The 23043-nt window shown below is 44.3% G+C and overlaps 1 protein-coding gene across 2 annotated transcripts in view; it reads left to right on the top strand.

Annotated features, from left to right (window-relative positions):
• LOC118382384 (calcium and integrin-binding family member 2) overlaps positions 1–23043 on the top strand; it is a 74875-nt gene that overhangs the window by 6282 nt on the left and 45550 nt on the right. Inside the window, exon 1 of one of the 2 annotated variants that reach the window (XM_052466870.1) lies at positions 4549–4815. The exons of the other annotated variant lie outside the window; for it this stretch is intronic. The gene's annotated coding sequence lies outside the window, so the exon portion shown is untranslated. Of the gene's footprint in view, positions 1–4548; positions 4816–23043 lie in introns of those variants that run through there. 2 annotated transcript variants of the gene reach the window in all.

A 23043-nucleotide genomic window follows, 5' to 3' on the forward strand; every position in this document is an offset into this window, starting at 1 on the left:
TAGCATGTATGTAGCCAATATCATACTCTATGTAGCCTATATCATGTATGTAGCCTGTATCATACTGTATGTAACCTATATCATACTGTATGTAGCCTATATCATGCTGTATGTAGCCTGTATCATGCTGTATGTAGCCAATATCATGTATGTAGCCTGTATCATACTGTATGTAGCCTATATCATACTGTATGTAGCCTATATTATACTGTATATAGCCTGTATCATGTATGTAGCCTATATTATACTGTTAATAGCCTCTATCATGTATGTAGCCTGTATGTATTATCTAACATCAGCATGATAACATCCCCAAAACATTAGTTATGGTTTTACCCCAAAACATTCCCCAAAAAATTCTGATGTTTTTTGTTTTTAAAAATATCTTAAATTAATCATCCTTGGAATGTTCTCCTAATTTCCACCCAAAAAATGGCACAACATCTGTAACAACTTAAAAATCAAATCAAATTCTATTGGTCGGAGACATGCGTGGTTGGAGGCTAGTGTGGCCCTCAGTCATGGGTGAACAGGGAGTACAGGAATGGGCTGAGCACAGAACATTCCCAAAACATTCTCATTAGGTTTCCAGGTAAAGAATGGACAAAATGCGAATGTTGTATACAAACATTGAATAATATTCAGCACAACTGGACAGTATTCGTTTTATGAGAACATTTGCCGCAACTTAACAAATGTTCTGGGAACGTTTGCTGGGGTGCCTGTGTTGTCCATTAACCCTAAGCAGTCTTATTCTGCACAGGTTTACCTGGTGATTCTGGCCTGTTTAATAATGGATGCCAGAGGATTCTGATAGCAGCATGGCTGGAAACCTTACCCTCCTCAGAAGATACCTCAACATTAACCCTAATCCTAATGTCAGATACCTTAGGTTACACTAACCAAGACCGTCTCTGGTTACTTCTCTGGAAGCTTCTCTTAGCTGCTGTTCTTAACTGTTACCTTAGCATTTCAGCAGTCAGTTCTGATGTCCATAAAGTCCAGTGAGCTACAATGTTATTGGGACAGTGACACGTGTTGTTGTTCTGGTTCTGTATTCCAACACTTTGGAATTTAAATGATAACTTATTAACTATGAGGTTAAAGTGCAGACTGTAATGTTTAAATTTGAGGGTTTTTTCATCCATAGCCATTTGGATATTACAGCACTTTTTGTACATAGTCCATTCATTTTAGGGCACCAAAAGTATTGGGACAAATTCACTTAAATTTGTATTAAAGTAGTAAGATGTGTTTGGTTATTCTTAGTACACAACATCTACTTCAAGCTTGTGACTCCAAAAATGTGTTGGATGCATTCGCTGTATGTTTTGGTTGTGTTTCCGATTATTTTGTGCCCAATAGAAATGAATGGTAGATAAAGTATTGTGTTATCTTGGAGTCGTTGTTATTGTCAATAAGAATATAATGTTTCTTAACACCTCTACATTCATTGTGATGTTACCATGATTACGGATAATCCTGAATGAATCCTGGATAATGATGAGTGAGAAAGTTACAGATTCACAATTATCATACCCCCAAACAATGCTAACCCACTTGTTATTGTAATGGTGAGAGGTTAGAATGTCTTGGGGGTTATGATATTTGTGTGTCTCTGTGGTAGACCTGTTCCCTTCCCATCTCTCTGTCCTCTTCCCTTCCCATCTCTCTGTCCTCTTCCCTTCCCATCTCTCTGTCCTCTTCCCTTCCCATCTCTCTGTCCTCTTCCCTTCCCATCTCTCTGTCCTCTTCCCTTCCCATCTCTCTGTCCTTCTTCCATCTCTCTGTCCTCTTCCCTTCCCATCTCTCTGTCCTCTTCCCATCTCCCCTCTTCCCTTCCCATCTCTCTGTCCTCTTCCCTTCCCATCTCTCTGTCCTCTTCCCTTCCCATCTCTCTGTCCTCTTCCCTTCCCATCTCTCTGTCCTCTTCCCTTCCCATCTCTCTGTCCTCTTCCCTTCCCATCTCTCTGTCCTCTTCCCTTCCCATCTCTCCGTCCTCTTCCCTTCCCATCTCTCCGTCCTCTTCCCTTCCCATCTCTCTGTCCTCTTCCCTTCCCATCTCTCTGTCCTCTTCCCTTCCCATCTCTCTGTCCTCTTCCCTTCCCATCTCTCTGTCCTCTTCCCTTCCCATCTCTCTGTCCTCTTCCCTCTCCTGTCCTCTTCCCCCTTCCCATCTCTCTGTCCTCTTCCCTTCCCATCTCTCTGTCCTCTTCCCTTCCCATCTCTCTGTCCTCTTCCCTTCCCATCTCTCTGTCCTCTTCCCTTCCCATCTCTCTGTCCTCTTCCCTTCCCATCTCTCCAGACATTTTTTTCTTTTTTTTTTCTTTTTTTTTTACCAGGTAGGCCAGTTGAGAACAAGTTCTCATTTGCAACTGCGACCTGGCCAAGATAAAGCAAAGCAGTTCGACACATACAACAACAGAGTTACACATGGAATAAACAAAACATAGTCAATAATAGAGTAGAACAAAAGAAAACAAAAAGTCTATATACAGTGAGTGCAAATGAGGTAAGATGAGGGAGTTAAGGCAATAAATAGGCCATGGTGGCGAAGTAATTACAATATAGCAATTAAACATTGGAATGGTAGATGTGCAGAAGATGAATGTGCAAGTAGAGATACTAGGGTGCAAAGGAGCAAGATAAATGAATAAATACAGTATGGGGATGAGGTAGGTAGATAGATGGGCTGTTTACAGATGGGCTATGTACAGGAGCAGTGATCTGCAAGCTGCTCTAACAGCTGGTGCTTAAAGCTAGTGAGGGAGATATGAGTTTACAGTTTGTTCCAGTCATTGGCAGCAGAGAACTAGAAGGGAAGACGACCAAAGGAGGAGTTGGCTTTGGGGGTTGACCAGTGAGATATACCTGCTGGAGCGCGTACTATGAGTGGGTGCTGCTATGGTGACCAGTGAGCTGAGATAAGGTGGGGCTTTACCTAGCAGAGATTTGTAGATAACCTGTACCCAGTGTGTTTGGCGACGAGTATGAAGCGAGGGCCAACCAACGAGAGCGTACAGGTCGCAATGGTAGGTAGGGTATGGGGCTTTGGTGACAAAACGGATGGCACTGTGATAGACTGCATCCAGTTTGTTGAGTAGAGTGTTAGAGGCTATTTTATAGATGACATCACCGAAGTCAAGGATCTGTAGGATGGTCAGTTTTACGAGGGTATGTTTGGCAGCATGAGTGAAGGATGTTTTGTTGTGATATAGGAAGCCAATTCTAGATTTATTTTTGGATTGGAGATGCTTGATGTGAGTCTGGAAGGAGAGTTTACAGTCTAACCAGACACCTAGGTATTTGTAGTTGTCCACGTAATCTAAGTCAGAGCCGTGCAGAGTAGTGATGCTGGACGGGCGAGCAGGTGCGGGCAGTGATCGGTTGAATAGCATGCGTTTAGTTTTACTTGTGTTTAAGAGCAGTTGGATGCCACGGAAGGAGAGTTGTATGGCATTGAAGCTCGTCTGGAGTTTAGTACGGAGAAGGTACGGTGGAATTCGAAATGGTCGGTAATCAAAATCAAATCAAATGTATTTATATAGCCCTTCGTACATCAGCTGATATCTCAAAGTGCTGTACAAAAACCCAGCCTAAAACCCCAAACAGCAAGCAATGCAGGTGTAGAAGCACAGTGGCTAGGGAAAACTCCCTAGAAAGCCCAAAACCTAGGAAGAAACCTAGAGAGGAACCAGGCTATGTGGGGTAGCCAGTCCTCTTCTGGCTGTGCCGGGTGGAGATTATAACAGAACATGGCCAAGATGTTCAAATGCTCATAAATGACCAGCATGGTCAAATAATAATAATCATTGGCAGAACAGTTGAAACTGGAGCAGCAGCACGGCCAGGTGGACTGGGGACAGCAAGGAGTCATCATGTCAGGTAGTCCTGAGGCATGGTCCTAAGGCTCAGGTCCTCTGAGAGAGAGAAAGAAAGAGAGAATTAGAGAGAGCATACTTAAATTCACACAGGACACCGGATACATTTACATTACATTTACATTTAAGTCATTTAGCAGACGCTCTTATCCAGAGCGACTTACAAATTGGTGCATTCACCTTATGACATCCAGTGGAACAGCCAATAGGACAGGAGAAGTACTCCAGATATAACAAACTTGTCACGTTCTGACCTTTATTTCCTGTGTTTTGTATTTAGTTAGTATGGTCAGGGTGTGAGTTGGGTGGGCAGTCTATGTTTGTTTTTCTAGGTTTTGGGAATTTCTATGTTTCGGCCTAGTATGGTTCTCAATCAGAGGCAGGTGTCATTAGTTGTCTCTGATTGAGAATCATACTCAGGTAGCCTGGGTTTCACTGTGTGTTTGTGGGTGATTTTTCCTGTCTCTGTCTTTGCACCAGATAGGACTGTTTTGAGTTTTCACATTTCTTGTTTTTTTGTTAGTTTGTTCATGTGTAGTGATATATTAAAGCATGAATCAAAACAACCACGCTCCGCTTTGGTCCGCCTCTCGTTCAGATGAAGAAAACCATTACAAAACTAACCCTAGCCCCCGACACAAACTACTGCAGCGTAAACACTGGAGGCTGAGACAGGAGGGGTCAGTAGACACTGTGGCCCCATCCGACGACACCCCCGGACAGGGCCAAACAGGAAGGATATAACCCCACACCACTAGAGGGATATCTTCAACCACCAACTTACCATCCTGAGACAAGGACGAGTATAGCCCACAAAGATCTCCGCCACGGCACAACCCAAGGGAGGGACGCCAACCCAGACAGGAAGATCACATCAGTGACTCAACCCACTCAAGTGACGCACCCCTCCTAGGGACGGTATGAAAGAGCCCTAGTAAGCAAGTGACTCAGCCCCTGTAATAGGGTTAGAGGCAGAGAATCCCAGTGGAAAGAGGGGAACCGGCCAGGCAGAGACAGCAAGGGCGGTTCGTTGCTCCAGAGCCTTTCCATTCACCTTCACACTCCTGGGCCAGACTACACTCAATCATAAGACCCACTGAAGAAACTGGAGCAGCAGCATGGCCAGGTGGACTGGGGACAGCAAGGAGTCATCATGTCAGGTAATCCTGGGGCATGGTCCTAGGGCTCAGGTCCTCCGAGAGAGAGAAATGAAGGAGAGAATTAGAGAACGCACACTTAGATTCACACAGGACACCGAATAGGACAGGAGAAGTACTCCAGATATAACAAACTGACCCTAGCCCCCGACACAAACTACTGCAGCATAAATACTGGAGGCTGAGACAGGAGGGGACAGGAGACACTGTGGCCCCATCCGAGGACACCCCGGACAGGGCCAAACAGGAAGGATATAACCCCACCCACTTTGCCAAAGCACAGCCCCCACACCACTAGAGGGATATCTAGTAATGCTTTGTAGGTTAGCAGTAAAAGCTTGAAATCAGCCCTTCCTTGACAGGAAGCCAGTGTAGGTAGGCTAGCACTGGAGTAAATTGATCACATTTTTGGGTTCTAGTCAGGATTCTAGCAGCCGTATTTAGCACTCACTGAAGTTTATTTAGTGCTTTATCCGGGTAGCCGGAAAGTAGAGCATTGCAGTAGTCTAACCTAGAAGTGACAAAAGCATGGATACATTTTTCTGCATCATTTTTGGACAACGTTTCTGATTTTTGCAATGTGACATAGATGGAAAAACTCTGTCCTTGAAATGGTCTTGATATGTTCTTCAAAAGAGAGATCAGGGTCCAGAGTAACGCCGAGGTCCTTCACAGTTTTATTTGAGACGACTGTACAACCATTAAGATTAATTGTCAGATTCAACAGAAGATCTCTTTGTTTCTTGGGACCTAGAACAAGCATCTCTGTTTTGTAGAACGTTTGCAGCCATCCACTTCCTTATGTCTAAACACATGCTTCTAGCGAGGGCAATTTTGGGGCTTCACCATGTTTCATTGAAATGTATAGCTGTGTGTCATCCGCATACCAGTGAAAGTTAACATTATGTTTTCGAATGACATCTCCAAGCGGTAAAATATATAGTGAAAACAATAGTGGTCCTAAAACGGAACCTTGAGGAACACCAAAATGTATAGTTGATTTGTCAGAGGACAAACCATTCACAGAGACAAACTGATATCTTTCCGACAGATAAGATCTAAACCAGGCCAGAACTTGTCCGTGTAGACCAATTTGGGTTTACATTTACATTTACATTTAAGTCATTTAGCAGACGCTCTTATCCAGAGCGACTTACAAATTGGTGCATACACCTTATGACAACCAGTGGAACAGCCACTTGCATCTAAATCTTGTTGGGGGTGAGAAGGGGGGTGAGAAGGATTACTTACCCTTACTTACCCTATCCTAGGTATTCCTTGAAGAGGTGGGGTTTCAGGTGTCTCCGGAAGGTGGTGATTGACTCCGCTGTCCTGGCGTCGTGAGGGAGTTTGTTCCACCATTGGGGGCCAGAGCAGCGAACAGTTTTGACTGGGCTGAGCGGGAACTGTACTTCCTCAGTGGTAGGGAGGCGAGCAGGCCAGAGGTGGATGAACGCAGTGTCCTTGTTTGGGTGTAGGGCCTGATCAGAGCCTGGAGGTACTGAGGTGCCGTTCCCCTCACAGCTCCGTAGGCGAGCACCATGGTCTTGTAGCGGATGCGAGCTTCAACTGGAAGCCAGTGGAGAGAGCGGAGGAGCGGGGTGACGTGAGAGAACTTGGGAAGGTTGAACACCAGACGGGCTGCGGCGTTCTGGATGAGTTGTAGGGGTTTAATGGCACAGGCAGGGAGCCCAGCCAACAGCGAGTTGCAGTAATCAAGACGGGAGATGACAAGTGCCTGGATTAGGACCTGCGCCGCTTCCTGTGTGAGGCAGGGTCGTACTCTGCGGATGTTGTAGAGCATGAACCTACAGGAACGGGACACCGCCTTGATGTTAGTTGAGAACGTCAGGGTGTTGTCCAGGATCACGCCAAGGTTCTTAGCGCTCTGGGAGGAGGACACAATGGAGTTGTCAACCGTGATGGCGAGATCATGGAACGGGCAGTCCTTCCCCGGGAGGAAGAGGAGCTCCGTCTTGCTGAGGTTCAGCTTGAGGTGGTGATCCGTCATCCAATCTCTCCAAAATAATGTGGTGATCGATGATATCAAAAGCAACACTAAGGTCTAGGAGCACGAGGACAGATGCAGAGCCACGGTCTGATGTCATTAAAGGTCATTTACCACCTTCACAAGTGCAGTCTCAGTGCTATGATGGGGTCTAAAACCAGACTGAAGCATTTCGTATACATTGTTTGTCTTCAGGAACACAGTAACTGCGCAACAGCCTTTTATAACATTTTTGAGAGGAATGGAAGATTTGATATAGGCCGATAGTTTTTTATATTTTCTGGGTCAAGGTTTGGCTTTTTCAAGAGAGGCTTTATTGCTGCCACTTTTAGTGAGTTTGTTACACATCCAGTGGATAGAGAGCCGTTTATTATGTTCAACATAGGAGGGCCAAGCACAGGAAGCAGCTCTTTCAGTAGTTCAGTTGGAATAGGGTCCAGTATGCAGCTTGAAGGTTTAGAGTCAATGATTATTATCATCATTGTGTCAAGAGATATACTAGTAAAACACTTGAGTGTCTCTCTTGATCCTAGGTCCTGGCAGAGTTGTGCAGACTCAGGACAATTGAGCTTTGAAGGAATACGCAGATTTAAAGAGGAGTCCGTCATTTGAGTAGGCCCAGAGACATGTTGGACAAAACCCACTGAGTCGATGATGGTTCCGAAAGCCTTTTGAAGTGGGTCTGTAGGCTTTTCCATGTGAATATTAAAGTCACCAAAGATTAGAATATTATCTGCTATGACTACAAGGTCCGATAGGAATTCAGGGAACTCAATGAGGAACGCTGTATATGGGCCAGGAGGCATGTAAACAGTAGCTATAAAAAGTGATTGAGTAGGCTGCATAGATTTCATGACTAGAAGCTCAAAAGACGAAAATGTCATTTTTTTGTAAATTGAAATTTGCTATCGTAAATGTTAGCAACACCTCCGCCTTTGCGGGATGCACGGGGATATGGTCACTAGTGTAGCCAGGAGGTGAGTCCTCATTTAACACAGTAAATTCATCAGGCTTAAGCCATGTTTCAGTCAGGCCAATCACATCAAGATTATTTATTTATTTATTTATTTCACCTTTATTTAACCAGGTAGGCTAGTTGAGAACAAGTTCTCATTTGCAACTGCGACCTGGCCAAGATAAAGCATAGCAGTGTGAACAGACAACACAGAGTTACACATGGAGTAAACAATTAGCAAGTCAATAACACAGTAGAAAAAAAAATGGGCAGTCTATATACAATGTGTGCAAAAGGCATGAGGAGGTAGGCGAATAATACAATTTTGCAGATTAACACTGGAGTGATAAATGATCAGATGGGCATGTACAGGTAGAGATATTGGTGTGCAAAAGAGCAGAAAAGTAAATAAATAAAAACAGTATAAAAACAGTATGGGAATGAGGTAGGTGAAAAAGGGTGAGCTATTTACCTATAGACTATGTACAGCTGCAGCGATCGGTTAGCTGCTCGGATAGCTGATGTTTGAAGTTGGAGAGGGAGATAAAAGTCTCCAACTTCAGCGATTTTTGCAATTCGTTCCAGTCACAGGCAGCAGAGTACTGGAACGAAAGGCGGCAAATGAGGTGTTGGCTTTAGGGATGATCAGTGAGATACACCTGCTGGAGCGCGTGCTACGGATGGGTGTTGCCATCGTGACCAGTGAACTGAGATAAGGCGGAGCTTTACCTAGCATGGACTTGTAGATGACCTGGAGCCAGTGGGTCTGGCGACGAATATGTAGTGAGGGCCAGCCGACTAGAGCATACAAGTCGCAGTGGTGGGTGGTATAAGGTGCTTTAGTGACAAAACGGATGGCACTGTGGTAGACTGCATCCAGTTTGCTGAGTAGAGTGTTGGAAGCCATTTTGTAGATGACATTGCCGAAGTCGAGGATCGGTAGGATAGTCAGTTTTACTAGGGTAAGCTTGGCAGCGTGAGTGAAGGAGGCTTTGTTGCGGAATAGAAAGCCGACTCTGGATTTGATTTTTGATTGGAGATGTTTGATGTGAGTCTGGAAGGAGAGTTTGCAGTCTAGCCAGACACCTAGGTACTTATAGATGTCCACATATTCAAGGTTGGAGCCATCCAGGGTGGTGATGCTAGTCGGGCATGCGGGTGCAGGCAGCGATCGGTTGAAAAGCATGCATTTGGTTTTACTCGCGTTTAAGAGCAGTTGGAGGCCACGGAAGGAGTGCTGTATGGCATTGAAGCTCGTTTGGAGGTTGGATAGCACAGTGTCCAATGACGGGCCGAAAGTATATAGAATGGTGTCGTCTGCGTAGAGGTGGATCAGGGAATCGCCCGCAGCAAGAGCAACATCATTGATATATACAGAGAAAAGAGTCGGCCCGAGAATTGAACCCTGTGGCACCCCCATAGAGACTGCCAGAGGACCGGACAGCATGCCCTCTGATTTGACACACTGAACTCTGTCTGCAAAGTAATTGGTGAACCAGGCAAGGCAGTCATCCGAAAACCGAGGCTGTTGAGTCTGCCGATAAGAATTTGGTGATTGACAGAGTCGAAAGCCTTGGCGAGGTCGATGAAGACGGCTGCACAGTACTGTCTTTTATCGATGGCGGTTATGATATCATTTAGTACCTTGAGTGTGGCTGAGGTGCACCCGTGACCGGCTCGGAAACCAGATTGCATAGCGGAGAAGGTACGGTGGGATTCGAGATGGTCAGTGACCTGTTTGTTGACTTGGCTTTCAAGACCTTAGATAGGCAGGGCAGGATGGATATAGGTCTATAGCAGTTTGGGTCCAGGGTGTCTCCCCTTTGAAGAGGGGGATGACTGCGGCAGCTTTCAATCCTTGGGGATCTCAGACGATATGAAAGAGAGGTTGAACAGGCTGGTAATAGGGGTTGCGACAATGGCGGCAGATAGTTTCAGAAATAGCGGGTCCAGATTGTCAAGCCCAGCTGATTTGTACGGGTCCAGGTTTTGCAGCTCTTTCAGAACATCTGCTATCTGGATCTGGGTAAAGGAGAACCTGGAGAGGCTTGGGTGAGGAACTACGGGGGGGCGGAGCTGTTGGCCGAGGTTGGAGTAGCCAGGCGGAAGGCATGGCCAGCCGTTGAGAAGTGCTTATTGAAGTTTTCGATAATCATGGATTTATCGGTGGAGACCGTGTTTCCTAGCCTCAGTGCAGTGGCAGCTGGGAGGAGGTGCTCTTGTTCTCCATGGACTTCACAGTGTCCCAGAACTTTTTGGAGTTGGAGCTACAGGATGCAAACTTCTGCCTGAAGAAGCTGGCCTTAGCTTTCCTGACTGACTGCGTGTATTGGTTCCTGACTTCCCTGAACAGTTGCATATCACGGGGGCTATTCGATGCTATTGCAGTCCGCCACAGGATGTTTTTGTGCTGGTCGAGGGCAGTCAGGTCTGGAGTGAACCACGGGCTGTATCTGTTCTTGGTTCTGCATTTTTGAACGGAGCATGCTTATCTAAAATGGTGAGGAAGTTACTTTTAAAGAATGACCAGGCATCCTCAACTGACGGGATGAGGTCAATGTCCTTCCAGGATACACGGGCCAGGTCGATTAGAAAGGCCTGCTCACAGAAGTGTTTTAGGGAGCGTTTGACAGTGATGAGGGGTGGTCGTTTGACTGCGGCTCCGTGGCGGATACAGGCGATGAGGCAGTGATCGCTGAGATCCTGGTTGAAGACAGCGGAGGTATATTTGGAGGGCCAGTTGGTCAGGATGACGTCTATGAGGGTGCCCTTGTTTACAGAGTTAGGGTTGTACCTGGTGGGTTCCTTGATGATTTGAGTGAGATTGAGGGCATCTAGCTTAGATTGTAGGACTGCCGGGGTGTTAAGCATATCCCAGTTTAGGTCACCTAACAGAACAAACTCTGAAGCTAGATGGGGGCGATCAATTCACAAATGGTGTCCAGGGCGCAGCTGGGAGCTGACGGGGTCGGTAGCAGGCGGCAACAGTGATAGACTTGTTTCTGGAGAGAGTAATTTTCAAAATTAGTAGTTCAAACTGTTTGGGTATGGACCTGGAAAGTATGACATTACTTTGCAGGCTATCTCTGCAGTAGACTGCGACTCCGCCCCCTTTGGCAGTTCTATCTTGACGGAAGATGTTATAGTTGGGTATGGAAATCTCTGAATTTTTGGTGGCCTTCCTGAGCCAGGATTCAGACACGGCAAGGACATCAGGGTTAGCAGAGTGTGCTAAAGCAGTGAGTAAAACAAACTTAGGGAGGAGGCTTCTGATGTTGACATGCATAAAACCAAGACTTTTTCGATCACAGAAGTCAACAAATATGATCAGTGATTAGTTCATTGACTATAATTGCCTTTGAAGTAAGGGATCTAACATTAAGTAGCCCTATTTTGAGATGTGAGGTATCATGATCTCTTTCAATAATGACAGGAATGGAGGAGGTCTTTATCCTAGTGAGATTGCTAAGGCGAACACCGCCATGTTTAGTTTTGCCCAACCTAGGTCGAGGCACAGACACGGTCTCAATGGTGATAGCTGAGCTGACTACACTGACTGTGCTAGTGGCAGACTTCACTATGCTGGCAGGCTGGCTAACAGCCTGCTGCCTGGCCTGCACCCTATTTCATTGTGGAGCTAGAGGAGTTTGAGCCCTGTCTATGTTGGTAGATAAGAGGACAGCAGCCCTCCAGCTAGGATGGAGACCGTCACTCCTCAGCAGGTCAGGCCTGGTCCTGTTTGTGGGTGAGTCCCAGAAAGAGGGACAATTATCTACAAATTCTATCTTTTGGGAGGGGCAGAAAACAGTTTTCAACAGGCGATTGAGTTGTGAGACTCTGATGTTGAGCTCATCACTCCCCCTAACTGGGAGGGGGCCAGAGACAATTACTCGATGCCGACACATCCTTCTACCTGATTTATACACTGAAGCTATGTTGCGCTTGGTGATCTCTGACTGTTTCATCCTAACATTGTTGGTGCCAATGTGGATAACAATATCTCTATACTCTACACTCGCCAGTTTTAGCTTTAGAATGCACCATCTTCAGATTAGCCTTAATGTTGGTAGCCCTGCCCCCTGGTAAACAGTGTATGTTCGCTGGATGATTCGTTTAATACTGCGGGTAATCGAGTCACCAATGACTAGAGTTTTCAATTTGTCAGAGCTAATGGTGGGAAGCTTCAGGCGTCTCAGACCCCGTAACGGAGGAGTAGAGACAAGAGAAGGCTCGGCCTCTGACTCCGACTCGTTGCTTAAGGGGGAAAACCGGTTGAAAGTTTCTGTCGGCTGAATGAGGACACCGGATGAGCATTCCTACAGCATTTCCGTCCAGAAACCGTGAGAAAGTTGTCCAGCTGCAGGGACCATGCCAGGGGATTTATACTAACGTTACTATCTGTACTTACTGGTGGCACAGATGCTGTTTCATCCTTTCCTACACTGAAATTACCCTTGCCTAACGATTGCAACTGAAGCCTGGCTTGTAGCACAGCTATCCTCGCCGCAAGGCGATCGTTCTCCTGTATATTATGAGTACAGCGACTGCAATTAGAAGGGATCATGTTAATGTTACTACTTAGCTTTGGCTGTTGGAGGTCCTGACGAACCATGTTCAGATAAAGCGTCCGGGGTGAAAAAGTTGAATGAAAAAAAGTTGAGGGAAAAAAACAAAATATAAACAGTAATTAAAAAGTGAAAATCGTAAAGTTGTCAGGTAGCAAAGTAAGGTTGGCAACAAAACGCACAGCAACACGTAAACAAGTCTGCAAGTTGTAACCTGTTTGACCTTAGACCTTAGAAAGACAAGCTAGGATGGATACAGGTCTGTAACAGTTTGGGTCTAGAGTGTCGCCCCTTTGAAGATGGGGATGACCGCAGCATCTTTCCAATCTTTGGGAATCTCAGACGATACAAAAGAGAGGTTGAACAGGCTAGTAGAGAGGGGTTGAAAAGGCTAGGGGTTTCAACAATGTTGGCAGATAATTTTAGAAAGAGAGGGTCCAGATTGTCTAGCCCGGCTGATGTGTAGGATTCCAGATTTTGCAGCTCTTTCAGAACATCAGCTATCTGGATTTGGGTAAAGGAGAAATGGTGGGTGCTTTGGCGGGTTGCTGTGGAGGGTGCCGGGCGGTTGACCGGGGTAGGGATAGCCAGCTGGAAAGCATGGCCAGCCATAGAGAAATGCTTATTGAAATTCTTAATTTTCGTGGATTTATCAGTGGGGACAGTGTTTCCTAGCCTGGGAGGAGGTGCTCTTATTCTCCATGGACTTGACAGTGTCCCAGAAATGTTTTGAGTTAGTACTACAGGATGCAAATTTCTGTTTGAAAAAGCTAGCCTTGGCTTTTCTAACTGCCTGTGTATAATGGTTTCTAGCTTCCTGAACAGCTGCATATCACGGAGGCTGTTCGATGCTAATGCAGAACGCCACAGGATGTTTTTGTGTTGGTCAAGGGCAGACAGGTCTGGAGTGAACCAAGGACTATGTCTATTCCTAGTTCTATATTTTTGAATGGAGCATGCTTATTTAAGATGGTGAGGAAGGCACTTTTAAAGAATAGCCAGGCATCATCTACTGACGGGATGAGGTCAATGTCATTCCAGGATACCCCGGCCAGGTTGATTAGAAAGGCTCACAGAAGTGTTTTAGGGAGCGTTTGACAGTGATGAGGGGTGGTCGTTTGGTCGCAGAGCAATTACAGATGCAGGCAATGAGGCAGTGATCGCTGAGATCTTGTTTGAAAACAGCAGAGTAGTATTTGGAAGGTGAGTTAGATAGGAGGACATCTATGAGGGTGCCAGTATATCTACAGTACAGTACATCTATAGTACAGTTCAACTACAGTACAGTGCAGTTCATCTACAGTAAATCTCCAGTACAGTAAATCTACAGTACAGTTAATCTACAGTACAGTTAATCTACAGTACAGTACAGTCCATCTACAGTACAGGACAGTTCATCTACAGGACAGTTCATCTACAGGACAGTACATCTACAGTCCATCTCATCTACAGTACAGTCCATTTCATCTACAGTACATCTACAGTACAGTACAATTAATCTACAGTACAGTACATCTCCAGTACAGTACATCTCCAGTACAGTACATCTCCAGTACCTTACATCTACAGTACAGTATATCTAAAGTACAGTACATCTACAGTACAGTACAGTTCATCTACACTACAGTACATCTCCAGTACAGTTCATCTACAGTACAGTCCATCTACAGTACAGTACATCTACAGTACAGTACATCTACAGTACAGTACATCTACAGTACAGTACATCTACAGTACAGTACAGTTCATCTCCAGTACAGTTCATCTCCAGTACAGTTAATCTCCAGTACAGTTAATCTCAGTACAGTTAATCTCCAGTACAGTTCATCTCCAGTACATTACATATCCAGTACATTACATCTGCAGTACAGTACATCTGCAGTACAGTACATCTGCAGTACAGTTCATCTACAGTACAGTTCATCTACAGTACATTACATATCCAATATATTACATCTACAGTACAGTATATCTCCACTACGGTACATCTAAAGTACAGTTCATCTACAGGACAGTACAGTACATCTACAGTACAGTACAGTTAATCTACAGTACAGTTCATATACAGTACATCTACAGCACAGTACATCTACAGTACAGTACATCTACAGTACAGTACATCTACAGTACAGTACATCTCATCTACAGTACAGTCCATCTACAGTACAGTACAGTCCATCTCATCTACAGTACAGTACATCTACAGTACAGTCCATCTACAATACAGTCCATCTCCAGTACAGTCCATCTCCAGTACAGTCCATCTCCAGTACAGTCCATCTCCAGTACAGTCCATCTCCAGTACAGTCCATCTCATCTCCAGTACAGTCCATCTCATCTACAGTACAGTCCATCTCATCTACAGTACAGTCCATCTCATCTACAGTACAGTCCATCTCATCTACAGTACAGTCCATCTCATCTACAGTACAGTCCATCTCATCTACAGTACATCTCATCTACAGTACAGTCCATCTCATCTACAGTACATATCATCTACAGTACAGTACATATCATCTACAGTACAGTACATATCATCTACAGTACAGTCCATCTCATCTACAGTACAGTCCATCTCATCTACAGTACAGTCCATCTCATCTACAGTACAGTCCATCTCATCTACAGTACAGTCCATCTCATCTACAGTACAGTCCATCTCATCTACAGTACAGTCCATCTCATCTACAGTACAGTCCATCTCATCTACAGTACAGTCCATCTCATCTACAGTACAGTCCATCTCATCTACAGTCCATCTCATCTACAGTCCATCTCATCTACAGTCCATCTCATCTACAGTCCATCTCATCTACAGTACAGTCCATCTCATCTACAGTACAGTACATCTCATCTACAGTACAGTCCGTCTCATCTACAGTACAGTCCGTCTCATCTACAGTACAGTCCGTCTCATCTACAGTACAGTCCATCTACAGTACAGTCCATCTCATCTACAGTACAGTACATCTACATCTCATCTCCAGTACAGTCCATCTACAGTACAGTCCATCTCATCTACAGTACAGTCCATCTACAGTACAGTACAGTCCATCTCATCTACAGTACAGTACATCTTCAGTACAGTCCATCTCATCTTCAGTACAGTCCATCTCATCTACAGTACAGTATTATTATTATCTACAGTACAGTACATCTACAGTACAGTACATCTACAGTACAGTCCATCTACAGTACAGTACAGTCCATCTCATCTCCAGTACAGTCCATCTACAGTACAGTCCATCTCATCTCCAGTACAGTCCATCTACAGTACAGTCCATCTCATCTACAGTACAGTCCATCTACAGTACAGTACAGTCCATCTCATCTACAGTACAGTACATCTACAGTACAGTACATCTACAGTACAGTACATCTACAGTACAGTACATCTACAGTACAGTACATCTCATCTACAGTACAGTACATCTCATCTACAGTACAGTCCATCTCATCTACAGTACAGTCCATCTCATCTACAGTACAGTCCATCTCATCTACAGTACAGTCCATCTCATCTACAGTACAGTACATCTCATCTACAGTACATCTACAGTACATCTACAGTACATCTATAGTACAGTACATCTACAGTACAGTACATCTACAGTACATCTACTGTACATCTACAGTACATCTACAGTACAGTACATCTCCAGTACAGTACATCTATAGTACATTACATTTCCACTACAGCACATTTCCACTAGAGTACATCTTCAGTACATCTTCAGTACATCTACAGTACAGTACATCTACAGTACAGTTCATCTACAGTACAGTTCATCTACAGTACAGTTCATCTACAGTACAGTTCATCTACAGTACAGTTCATCTACAGTACAGTTCATCTAGCAGACGCTCTTATCCAGAGCGACTTACAAATTGGTGCATTCACCTTATGACATCCAGTGGAACAGCCACTTTACAATAGTGCATCTAAATCTTTTAAGGGGTGAGAAGGATTACTTTATCCTATCCTAGGTATTCCTTAAAGAGGTGGGGTTTCAGGTGTCTCCGGAAGGTGGTGATTGACTCCGCTGTCCTGGCGTCGTGAGGAAGTTTGTTCCACCATTGGGGGCCAGAGCAGCGAACAGTTTTGACTGGGCTGAGCGGGAACTGTACTTCCTCAGTGGTAGGGAGGCAAGCAGGCCAGAGGTGGATGAACGCAGTGCCCTTGTTTGGGTGTAGGGCCTGATCAGAGCCTGGAGGTACTGAGGTGCCGTTCCCCTCACAGCTCCGTAGGCAAGCACCATGGTCTTGTAGCGGATGCGAGCTTCAACTGGAAGCCAGTGGAGAGAGCGGAGGAGCGGGGTGGCGTGACAGAACTTGGGAAGGTTGAACACCAGACGGGCTGCGGCGTTCTGGATGAGTTGTAGGGGTTTAATGGCACAGGCAGGGAGCCCAGCCAACAGCGAGTTGCAGTAATCCAGACGGGAGATGACAAGTGCCTGGATTAGGACCTGCGCCGCTTCCTGTGTGAGGCAGGGTCGTACTCTGCGGATGTTGTAGAGCATGAACCTACAGGAACGGGCCACCGCCTTGATGTTAGTTGAGAACGACAGGGTGTTGTCCAGGATCACGCCAAGGTTCTTAGCGCTCTGGGAGGAGGACACAATGGAGTTGTCAACCGTGATGGCGAGATCATGGAACGGGCAGTCCTTCCCGGGAGGAAGAGCAGCTCCGTCTTGCCGAGGTTCAGCTTGAGGTGGTGATCCGTCATCCACACTGATATGTCTGCCAGACATGCAGAGATGCGATTCGCCACCTGGTCATCAGAAGGGGGAAAGGAGAAGATTAATTGTGTGTCGTCTGCATAGCAATGATAGGAGAGACCATGTGAGGTTATGACAGAGCCAAGTGACTTGGTGTATAGCGAGAATAGGAGAGAGCCCTGGGGACACCAGTGGTGAGAGCGCGTGGTGAGGAGACAGATTCTCGCCACGCCACCTGGTAGGAGCGACCTGTCAGGTAGGACGCAATCCAAGCGTGGGCCGCGCCGGAGATGCCCAACTCGGAGAGGGTGGAGAGGAGGATCTGATGGTTCACAGTATCGAAGGCAGCCGATAGGTCTAGAAGGATGAGAGCAGAGGAGAGAGAGTTAGCTTTAGCAGTGCGGAGCGCTCCGTGATACAGAGAAGAGCAGTCTCAGTTGAATGACTAGTCTTGAAACCTGACTGATTTGGATCAAGAAGGTCATTCTGAGAGAGATAGCGGGAGAGCTGGCCAAGGACGGCACGTTCAAGAGTTTTGGAGAGAAAGAAAGAAGGGATACTGGTCTGTAGTTGTTGACATCGGAGGATCGATTGTAGGTTTTTTCAGAAGGGGTGCAACTCTCGCTCTCTTGAAGACGGAAGGGACGTAGCCAGCGGTCAGGGATGAGTTGATGAGCGAGGTGAGGTAAGGGAGAAGGTCTCCGGAAATGGTCTGGAGAAGAGAGGAGGGGATAGGGTCAAGCGGGCAGGTTGTTGGGCGGCCGGCCGTCACAAGACGCGAGATTTCATCTGGAGAGAGAGGGGAGTACATCTACAGTACATCTACAGTACAGTACATCTACAGTACAGTTCATCTACAGTACAGTTCATCTACAGTACAGTTCATCTACAGTACAGTACAGTACAGTTCATCTACAGTACAGTACATCTACAGTACAGTACAGTACATCTACAGTACCGTACATCTACAGTACATCTACAGTACATCTACAGTACAGTACATCTACAGTACAGTACATCTGCAGTACATCTGCAGTACATCTATAGTACAGTACATCTACAGTGCAGTTCATCTACAGTACAGTTCATCTACAGTACAGTACAGTTCATCTACAGTACAGTACATCTACAGTACATCTACAGAACAGCACAGTACAGTACATCTACAGTACAGTACAGTACAGTACAGTACATCTACAGTACAGTACAGTTCATCTACAGTACAGTACATCTACAGTACAGTACAGTTCATCGACAGTACAGTACAGTTCATCTACAGTACAGTACAGTTCATCGACAGTACAGTACAGTTCATCGACAGTACAGTACATCTACAGTACAGTACATTTACAGTACATCTACAGTACAGTACAGTTCATCTACAGTACAGTACAGTTCATCTACAGTACAGTTCATCTACAGTACAGTTCATCTACAGTACAGTTCATCTACAGTACAGTACAGTACATCTACAGTACAGTACATCTACAGTACAGTACATCTACAGTACAGTACAGTACATCGACAGTATAGTACAGTTCATCGACAGTACAGTACAGTGCAGTTAATCTACAGTACAGTACAGTACAGTGCAGTTCATCTACAGTACAGTGCAGTTCATCTACACTACAGTACATCTCCAGTACAGTTCATCTACAGTACAGTACATCTACAGTACAGTACATCTACAGTACAGTTCATCTACAGTACAGTACATCTACAGTACAGTTCATCTACAGTACAGTTCATCTACAGTACATCTACAGTACAGTTCATCTACAGTACAGTTCATCTACAGTACAGTTCATCTACAGTACAGTTCATCTACAGTACAGTTCATCTACAGTACAGTACATCTACAGTACAGTACATCTACAGTACAGTACATCTACAGTACAGTACAGTTCATCAACAGTACATCTACAGTACCGTACATCTACAGTACAGTACAGTACATCTACAGTACAGTACATCTACAGTACAGTACATCTGCAGTACATCTACAGTACAGTACAGTACATCTACACTACAGTACAGGACATCTACAGTGCAGTTCATCTACAGTGCAGTTCATCTACAGTGCAGTTCATCTACAGTACAGTTCATCTACAGTGCAGTTCATCTACAGTGCAGTTCATCTACAGTACAGTTAATCTACAGTACAGTACAGTTCATCTACAGTACAGTACATCTACAGTACATCTACAGTACAGTACAGTACAGTACATCTACAGTACAGTACAGTACAGTACATCTACAGTACAGTACAGTACATCGACAGTACAGTACAGTTCATCGACAGTACAGTACAGTTCATCGACAGTACAGTACAGTTCATCGACAGTACAGTACAGTTCATCGACAGTACAGTACATCTACAGTACATCTACAGTACATCTACAGTACATCTACAGTACAGTACAGTTCATCTACAGTACAGTTCATCTACAGTACAGTACATCTACAGTACAGTACATCTACAGTACAGTTCATCTACAGTTCAGTTCATCTCCAGTACATTACATATCCAGTACATTACATATCCAGTACATTACATCTACAGTACAGTATATCTCCACTACAGTACATCTAAAGTACAGTTAATCTACAGTACAGTACAGTACAGTGCAGTTAATCTACAGTACAGTACAGTGCAGTTCATCTACAGTACAGTGCAGTTCATCTACACTACAGTACTTCTCCAGTACAGTTCATCTACAGTACAGTACATCAGCAGTATAGTACATCTGCAGTACAGTACTTCTGCAGTACAGTACATCTACAGTACAATACATCTACAGTACAGTTCATCTACAGTACATTACATATCCAGTACAGTGCAGTTCATCTACACTACAGTACATCTCAGTACAGTTCATCTACACTACAGTACATCTCCAGTACAGTTCATCTACAGTACAGTACATCTGCAGTACAGTACATCTGCAGTACAGTACATCTAAAGTACAGTTCATCTACAGGACAGTACAGTACATCTACAGTACAGTACAGTTCATCTACAGTTCATCTACAGTACAGTTCATATACAGTACATCTACAGTACAGTTCATCTACAGTACAGTTCATCTACAATACAGTTCATCTACAGTACAGTACATCTACAGTACAGTTCATATACAATACATCTACAGTATCTATCAATCAATCAATTAAATGTTATTTATATAGCCCTTCGTACATCAGCTGATATCTCAAATTGCTGTACAGTTCATCTACAATACAGTTCATCTACAGTACAGTTCATCGACAGTTCAGTCATCTACAGTACAGTACATCTACAGTACAGTCCATCTACAGTACAGTCCATCTACAGTACAGTCCATCTCATCTACAGTACAGTACGTCTACAGTACAGTACATCTACAGTACAGTTCATCTACAGTACAGTTCATCTACAGTACATCTACAGTACAGTTCATCTACAGTACAGTTCATCTACAGTACAGTACATCTACAGTACAGTACATCTACAGTACAGTTCATCTACAGTACAGTTCATCTACAGTACAGTACATCTACAGTACATCTACAGTACAGTACATCTACAGTACAGTTCATATACAGTACATCTACAGTACAGTTCATATACAGTACATCTACAGTACAGCTCATCTACAGTACAGTACATCTACAGTACAGTACAGTACATCTACAGTACAGTACGTCTACAGTACATCTACAGTATAGTCCATCTCATCTACAGTACATTTCATCTACAGTACATTTCATCTACAGTACAGTGCATCTACAGTACAGTGCATCTACAGTACAGTGCATCTACAGTACAGTACATCTACAGTACAGTGCATCTACAGTACAGTGCATCTACAGTACAGTACAGTGCATCTACAGTACAGTGCATCTACGGTACAGTGCATCTACGGTACAGTTAATCCTCAGTACAGTACATTTCCTCTACAGTACAGTACATTTCCTCTACAGTACAGTACAGTTCATCGACAGTACAGTACATTTCCTCTACAGTACAGTACAGTTCATCGACAGTACAGTACATTTCCTCTACAGTACAGTACAGTTCATCGACAGTACAGTACATCTACAGTACAGTACATCTACAGTACATCTACAGTACAGTACAGTTCATCTACAGTACAGTACAGTTCATCTACAGTACAGTTCATCTACAGTACAGTTCATCTACAGTACAGTTCATCTACAGTACAGTACATCTACAGTACAGTACAGTTCATCGACAGTACATTACATATCCAGTACATTACATCTACAGTACAGTATATCTCCACTACAGTACATCTAAAGTACAGTTAATCTACAGTACAGTACAGTACAGTACAGTGCAGTTCATCTACAGTACAGTGCAGTTCATCTACACTACAGTACATCTCCAGTACAGTTCATCTGCAGTACAGTACATCTGCAGTACAGTACATCTGCAGTACAGTACAGTACATCTACACTACAGTACAGGACATCTACAGTGCAGTTCATCTACAGTGCAGTTCATCTACAGTGCAGTTCATCTACAGTACAGTTCATCTACAGTGCAGTTCATCTACAGTGCAGTTCATCTACAGTACAGTTAATCTACAGTACAGTACAGTTCATCTACAGTACAGTTCATATACAGTACATCTACAGTACAGCTCATCTACAGTACAGTACATCTACAGTACAGTACAGTACATCTACAGTACAGGGTACGTCTACAGTACATCTACAGTATAGTCCATCTCATCTACAGTACATTTCATCTACAGTACATTTCATCTACAGTACATTTCATCTACAGTACAGTGCATCTACAGTACAGTGCATCTACAGTACAGTGCATCTACAGTACAGTGCATCTACAGTACAGTACATCTACAGTACAGTGCATCTACAGTACAGTGCATCTACAGTACAGTACAGTGCATCTACAGTACAGTACAGTGCATCTACAGTACAGTGCATCTACAGTACAGTGCATCTACGGTACAGTGCATCTACGGTACAGTTAATCCTCAGTACAGTACATTTCCTCTACAGTACAGTACATTTCCTCTACAGTACAGTACAGTTCATCGACAGTACAGTACATTTCCTCTACAGTACAGTACAGTTCATCGACAGTACAGTACATTTCCTCTACAGTACAGTACAGTTCATCGACAGTACAGTACATCTACAGTACAGTACATCTACAGTACATCTACAGTACAGTACAGTTCATCTACAGTACAGTACAGTTCATCTACAGTACAGTTCATCTACAGTACAGTTCATCTACAGTACAGTACATCTACAGTACAGTACAGTTCATCGACAGTACATTACATATCCAGTACATTACATCTACAGTACAGTATATCTCCACTACAGTACATCTAAAGTACAGTTAATCTACAGTACAGTACAGTACAGTACAGTGCAGTTCATCTACAGTACAGTGCAGTTCATCTACACTACAGTACATCTCCAGTACAGTTCATCTGCAGTACAGTACATCTGCAGTACAGTACATCTGCAGTACAGTACATCTGCAGTACAATACATCTACAGTACAGTTCATCTACAGTACATTACATATCCAGTACAGTGCAGTACATCTACAGTACAGTACATCTACAGTACATCTACAGTACAGTACAGTTCATCTACAGTACAGTACAGTTCATCTACAGTACAGTACAGTTCATCTACAGTACAGTACAGTTCATCTACAGTACATCTACAGTACAGTACATCTACAGTACAGTACAGTTCATCGACAGTAC

The sequence above is a fragment of the Oncorhynchus keta genome, chromosome 17 (genome assembly GCF_023373465.1).
Source record: "Oncorhynchus keta strain PuntledgeMale-10-30-2019 chromosome 17, Oket_V2, whole genome shotgun sequence".
NCBI lineage: Eukaryota > Metazoa > Chordata > Actinopteri > Salmoniformes > Salmonidae > Oncorhynchus > Oncorhynchus keta.